This window comes from Erinaceus europaeus, assembly GCF_950295315.1.
Source record: "Erinaceus europaeus chromosome 6 unlocalized genomic scaffold, mEriEur2.1 SUPER_6_unloc_9, whole genome shotgun sequence".
Lineage (NCBI taxonomy): Eukaryota > Metazoa > Chordata > Mammalia > Eulipotyphla > Erinaceidae > Erinaceus > Erinaceus europaeus.
In genome coordinates this window covers 342,104-349,394 of record NW_026647189.1, presented here as the reverse complement: position 1 = coordinate 349,394, position 7,291 = coordinate 342,104, and positions in this window count along the sequence as shown.

The following is a 7,291-nucleotide window of genomic DNA, read 5'->3' as shown; positions in this document are numbered from 1 at the left end:
CAATGGAACATTTGGGTCTCAGGCCGCCCAATCCCTAGTGCGCTGTGCAGACCTTTGACTGGCAAAAACACCCCATCTGAGCGTGAGATCTGGCTGGACTAGTGGCTCTTTCTGTGGACTAAGAGACAGACAGACAGAGTTTTCAGGTTCAAAACCTATACTTCCCAGAAGATGGTCATTCACTTCGGTAAAAAAAAAAAAAAAAAAAAAAAAAAAAAGGCTTTTTATTTTTTCCCCCCTGCCTGGGTAACCTGTCTCCTGCCTGTTTCAAAGTGAAAAAAGGGAAAAATCTTTTTTGGAGGGAAAAGGACCAAAATGCAGGCAGGTGGACTCCGTGGAAGGTGGATGGGGAGTTGCTCCTGCCCTGGCACTAGAGCCCCAGCTGCTGTTCCAGGTGCTCTCTGATAACAGAGATCTCCGTGTGTCGTGTCATGACACTGTCTCCAGGACTGACCCTCAGGATAATGAGGATTCAAAACGAGGCAGGTGATACTGCCTTCAAAAGTAAATCCAGGGAGGTTTGGCGGTATTTCAGAGGGTTAAGGGCTTGTGGCGCTCACGAATAGAGGGGACAGGTGGAAGGATTTGGGGTCTGGCCCCCAGACCGCCACCTGCAGGGGAGTCGCTTTACAGAGGGTGAAGCAGGTCTTTAGGAGCTCTATCTTTCTCTCCCACCCTGTATTTCCTCTGCTCTCTCCTTTTGTGTCTGTCAGATGCAAGGTCAGTAACAACAACAACAACAACAAAAACAATAACCACCACAGTGATCAAGCAACAAGGGCAGCGAAAGGGGAACAAATGGAGTGCAGGAGCTGTGGATTATTCGTGGCGTAGGCACTCAGCTGTGGCAATAACCCCTTGAGGCAATCAATCCATACATGAAGATGTAATACAGGTAACAGAGACGTATATGTCCCTGTGTGTTTCCACTGAGTTAATGTAAATGCACTTTTATTGACTTCTTCATTTATTGATTACCTTGCCACGAGAATTTCTTTTCATTGCTAAAAAAAAGTGTCCCATCAAGGGTACCAGGTGGTGCCACACCCAGTTAAGCACTCATGTTACAATGCAGGAGGACTGGGCTTCAACACCCTGGTTCCCACATGCCAGGGGAATTCTTTACAAGTGGTGCGGAAGTGCTGCAGTTGTCTCTCTCTGTGTCTCAAACTCTCTCTACCTCCCTTCCCTCTCAATTCCTGTCTATTTATTCCAGTGAATAATCAAGAAAATAGAAAGTAAAAAAAGAAAAAGGAAAAGGAAATATTCCACGACTTCAAATGGGTTAATCAGGACAATGCTTTCCTTGTTAAGATCCTCACAGCATTCCATATGCAGAAAGGCAAAGACGCCATGTATTTTTTAACCCAGTTTTTATATTTATTTATTTACTTATTTATTTAGGTGCTTATTCATTTTTGTTATTGATGAATTAATGTTTTACATTTGACATTGACTAGGGATCTGACACCAGCGGACTCCAGTACCCCTATATGGTACTCTGCCTCTACAAAACCGATCCATTGACCTGCCCATCCATCCATCCATCCACCCATACATCTATCCATCCATTCATACATCCATCCATCCATCCATCCATCCATCCATCCATCCATCCATCCATCCACCAGTCAACCAAGCTAAGTACAAAAGGAGATCTCTCCTTGAATGGTGAGGAGAAACAACGATGCATAGGTAGGTTGCAAAGGCCCAGTTTGGCTGAATAGGGCAGAGGGGCTGAACCAGGGAATGTGTTGGGGCGTGTGGGTTTGGGTGGGATGAGCTGGAGACCCTGTGAGCTGGGTCACATTAGGGGCAGGCAGGGGGTGGAAGGGGTTGCGAACAGCTGTCACTGGAGAAGCATCACAAGTGCTGGAGCTGGTGAGCAGGGCACCTGGAAGAGAGGACAGACAAAGGAGAGAAGCAAAGTGCGGAGGAGAGGAGAGGGGAGAGGATGGTGAGGACAGGAGAGGACAGGAGAGGACAGGATTGGAGGGGACCTGAGAAACCTACCTGGACAAAGGCAGCATACGGACATCCAGGAAGGCAGGCAGGCATGCAGGCAGCTCTGGCCTGGGCTCCCAGGATCCCGGGCGCACCTCCACCTGTCTTCTCTTGGCTGCCAGCCCTGAGGTCCCTCGTCGGTCAGCACTGTCTTCCCATCCTTCCGTCCCTCTGTGCCAGGGCTCAGGCGTCTGGGCGCTGTTGCCTGACCTAGTGGCAGGGCAGTTGGGCTGCCCAGTGCCAGTGTGGCCAGCACAGATTGCCAGGGGCTAGGACATCACAGAGGGCTCATGTGGTTGCTAGGCCATGGGGACCCCGCCCATCCAATTGACCAGCAGCCTTGACCCCCACGCTGAACTTGACCTGAGGGGTGGTGGCCAGCCACCAGAGCCAGAGCCCCAGGCCAAAGCAGGTGCTGGTCGGCCGGGCCAAGGGGCTATGTGCAGATTGGTGTGTGTCTGGGCATGGGGCTGGCATCTGACAGTCCAGGGCGGGGGACCAAGGTCCGCCAGGCCCCTGTCCCACCATGTGCACTGACACACAGTCTTGCTGACTGACTGACAGTCCCCGCCCCAGAGATACCCACACCAAGTCCCTGGGTGCCCTGAGCTGCCCCTGAGGGTTGGTGGGTGCCTGCCTGGACACATGCCTCCGTAATGGAGGCCTCTATTAATCCCGTTGCCTACTGACAGCTGCCCTCCTGCCCCTCCTCCTCCTCCTACGCCTCCTCCTCCTCCTCTTCCTACTCTTCCTCCTCCTCTTTCTCCTCCTCCTCCTCCACCCCCTCCTCCTCTTCCTCATCCTCAGATGGACTCACTCAGGGCCCTTGGCCTAGGCAAGCCAGGGCTGCTGCTCTGGCTTCTGCAGCTTCTATCCAGTGGGGGGGTGTAGGAATCTGTTCCTGTCAGTCCCTGATTCCTGGGACCTTCCATGCCTCCAGCTGCCCCCACTCTCTAGTCCTGACCCCTCCTCAAGGATGCCCTTTCCCCTTACCCTCTGTCCCCCAGCTCCCAACTAACATCTACTGTGTTCCTCCCTGCGCTACTTTACTGCCACCCTGCTTCTGCCCTTCAGCCCTGAGGGCCCAGGGCCAGCCCAGCTGCCATCTCACCATCCAGCAGGGGGACCTGCCCTAACGCCCTGCCACCACACCCACACACACAGCCCTGCAGACACTCCTGGGCTCCCCTGCCTGCAGCCTGCCTCTCAAACAGTCTCCTTCTGCCCCCTAGCCCCCTTACAGCCTCTGCCACGGACCCCCACAGACACCTGGGCATGAGCAGTGCAGACATGCAAACAGCTCCCCTCGCCCCCACTCCAGTTGCTCCAAGGTTGTCAAGAGTCTTTTTTTCATGCTGTAGGGGAGGGAGTTGAGACAGTCCAATGTCCTGGGGAGCAAGAACTGCAAACAGTCCATCTACAATGGAACATTTGGGTCTCAGGCCGCCCAATCCCTAGTGCGCTATGCAGACCTTTGACTGGCAAAAACACCCCATCTGAGCGTGAGATCTGGCTGGACTAGTGGCTCTTTCTGTGGACTAAGAGACAGACAGACAGAGTTTTCAGGTTCAAAACCTATACTTCCCAGAAGATGGTCATTCACTTCGGTAAAAAAAAAAAAAAAAAAAAAAGGCTTTTTATTTTTTTCCCCCTGCCTGGGTAACCTGTCTCCTGCCTGTTTCAAAGTGAAAAAAGGGAAAAATCTTTTTTGGAGGGAAAAGGACCAAAATGCAGGCAGGTGGACTCCGTGGAAGGTGGATGGGGAGTTGCTCCTGCCCTGGCACTAGAGCCCCAGCTGCTGTTCCAGGTGCTCTCTGATAACAGAGATCTCCGTGTGTCGTGTCATGACACTGTCTCCAGGACTGACCCTCAGGATAATGAGGATTCAAAACGAGGCAGGTGATACTGCCTTCAAAAGTAAATCCAGGGAGGTTTGGCGGTATGTCAGAGGGTTAAGGGCTTGTGGCGCTCACGAATAGAGGGGACAGGTGGAAGGATTTGGGGTCTGGCCCCCAGACCGCCACCTGCAGGGGAGTAGCTTTACAGGGGGTGAAGCAGGTCTTTAGGAGCTCTATCTTTCTCTCCCACCCTGTATTTCCTCTGCTCTCTCCTTTTGTGTCTGTCAGATGCAAGGTCAGTAACAACAACAACAACAACAACAACAACAACAATAACCACCACAGTGACCAAGCAACAAGGGCAGCGAAAGGGGAACAAATGGAGTGCAGGAGCTGTGGATTATTCGTGGCGCAGGCACTCAGCTGTGGCAATAACCCCTTGAGGCAATCAATCCATACATGAAGATGTAATACAGGGAACAGAGACGTATATGTCCCTGTGTGTTTCCACTGAGTTAATGTAAATGCACTTTTATTGACTTCTTCATTTATTGATTACCTTGCCACGAGAATTTCTTTTCATTGCTAAAAAAAAGTGTCCCATCAAGGGTACCAGGTGGTGCCACACCCAGTTAAGCACTCATGTTACAATGCAGGAGGACTGGGCTTCAACACCCTGGTTCCCACATGCCAGGGGAAATCTTTACAAGTGGTGCGGAAGTGCTGCAGTTGTCTCTCTCTGTGTCTCAAACTCTCTCTACCTCCCTTCCCTCTCAATTCCTGTCTATTTATTCCAGTGAATAATCAAGAAAATAGAAAGTAAAAAAAGAAAAAGGAAAAGGAAATATTCCACGACTTCAAATGGGTTAATCAGGACAATGCTTTCCTTGTTAAGATCCTCACAGCATTCCATATGCAGAAAGGCAAAGACGCCATGTATTTTTTAACCCAGTTTTTATATTTATTTATTTATTTATTTATTTAGGTGCTTATTCATTTTTGTTATTGATGAATTAATGTTTTACATTTGACATTGACTAGGGATCTGACACCAGCGGACTCCAGTACCCCTATATGGTACTCTGCCTCTACAAAACCGATCCATTGACCTGTCCATCCATCCATCCATCCACCCATACATCTATCCATCCATTCATACATCCATCCATCCATCCATCCATCCATCCATCCATCCACCAGTCAACCAAGCTAAGTACAAAAGGAGATCTCTCCTTGAATGGTGAGGAGAAACAACGATGCATAGGTAGGTTGCAAAGGCCCAGTTTGGCTGAATAGGGCAGAGGGGCTGAACCAGGGAATGTGTTGGGGCGTGTGGGTTTGGGTGGGATGAGCCGGAGACCCTGTGAGCTGGGTCACATTAGGGGCAGGCAGGGGGTGGAAGGGGTTGCGAACAGCTGTCACTGGAGAAGCATCACAAGTGCTGGAGCTGGTGAGCAGGGCACCTGGAAGAGAGGACAGACAAAGGAGAGAAGCAAAGTGCGGAGGAGAGGAGAGGGGAGAGGATGGTGAGGACAGGAGAGGACAGGAGAGGACAGGATTGGAGGGGACCTGAGAAACCTACCTGGACAAAGGCAGCATACGGACATCCAGGAAGGCAGGCAGGCATGCAGGCAGCTCTGGACTGGGCTCCCAGGATCCCGGGCGCACCTCCACCTGTCTTCTCTTGGCTGCCAGCCCTGAGGTCCCTCGTCGGTCAGCACTGTCTTCCCATCCTTCCGTCCCTCTGTGCCAGGGCCCAGGCGTCTGGGCGCTGTTGCCTGACCTAGTGGCAGGGCAGTTGGGCTGCCCAGTGCCAGTGTGGCCAGCACAGATTGCCAGGGGCTAGGACATCACAGAGGGCTCATGTGGTTGCTAGGCCATGGGGACCCCGCCCATCCAGTTGACCAGCAGCCATGACCCCCACGCTGAACTTGACCTGAGGGGTGGTGGCCAGCCACCAGAGCCAGAGCCCCAGGCCAAAGCAGGTGCTGGTCGGCCGGGCCAAGGGGCTATGTGCAGATTGGTGTGTGTCTGGGCATGGGGCTGGCATCTGACAGTCCAGGGCGGGGGACCAAGGTCCGCCAGGCCCCTGTCCCACCATGTGCACTGACACACAGTCTTGCTGACTGACTGACAGTCCCCGCCCCAGAGATACCCACACCAAGTCCCTGGGTGCCCTGAGCTGCCCCTGAGGGTTGGTGGGTGCCTGCCTGGACACATGCCTCCGTAATGGAGGCCTCTATTAATCCCGTTGCCTACTGACAGCTGCCCTCCTGCCCCTCCTCCTCCTCCTACGCCTCCTCCTCCTCCTCTTCCTACTCTTCCTCCTCCTCTTTCTCCTCCTCCTCCTCCACCCCCTCCTCCTCTTCCTCATCCTCAGATGGACTCACTCAGGGCCCTTGGCCTAGGCAAGCCAGGGCTGCTGCTCTGGCTTCTGCAGCTTCTATCCAGTGGGGGGGGTGTAGGAATCTGTTCCTGTCAGTCCCTGATTCCTGGGACCTTCCATGCCTCCAGCTGCCCCCACTCTCTAGTCCTGACCCCTCCTCAAGGATGCCCCCTTTCCCCTTACCCTCTGTCCCCCAGCTCCCAACTAACATCTACTGTGTTCCTCCCTGCGCTACTTTACTGCCACCCTGCTTCTGCCCTTCAGCCCTGAGGGCCCAGGGCCAGCCCAGCTGCCATCTCACCATCCAGCAGGGGGACCTGCCCTAACGCCCTGCCACCACACCCACACACACAGCCTTGCACACACTCCTGGGCTCCCCTGCCTGCAGCCTGCCTCTCAAACAGTCTCCTTCTGCCCCCTAGCCCCCTTACAGCCTCTGCCACGGACCCCCACAGACACCTGGGCATGAGCAGTGCAGACATGCAAACAGCTCCCCTCGCCCCCACTCCAGTTGCTCCAAGGTTGTCAAGAGTCTTTTTTTCATGCTGTAGGGGAGGGAGTTGAGACAGTCCAATGTCCTGGGGAGCAAGAACTGCAAACAGTCCATCTACAATGTAACATTTGGGTCTCAGGCCGCCCAATCCCTAGTGCGCTGTGCAGACCTTTGACTGGCAAAAACACCCCATCTGAGCGTGAGATCTGGCTGGACTAGTGGCTCTTTCTGTGGACTAAGAGACAGACAGACAGAGTTTTCAGGTTCAAAACCTATACTTCCCAGAAGATGGTCATTCACTTCGGTAAAAAAAAAAAAAAAAAAAAAAAGGCTTTTTATTTTTTTCCCCCCTGCCTGGGTAACCTGTCTCCTGCCTGTTTCAAAGTGAAAAAAGGGAAAAATCTTTTTTGGAGGGAAAAGGACCAAAATGCAGGCAGGTGGACTCCGTGGAAGGTGGATGGGGAGTTGCTCCTGCCCTGGCACTAGAGCCCCAGCTGCTATTCCAGGTGCTCTCTGATAACAGAGATCTCCGTGTGTCATGTCATGACACTGTCATCAGGACTGACCCTC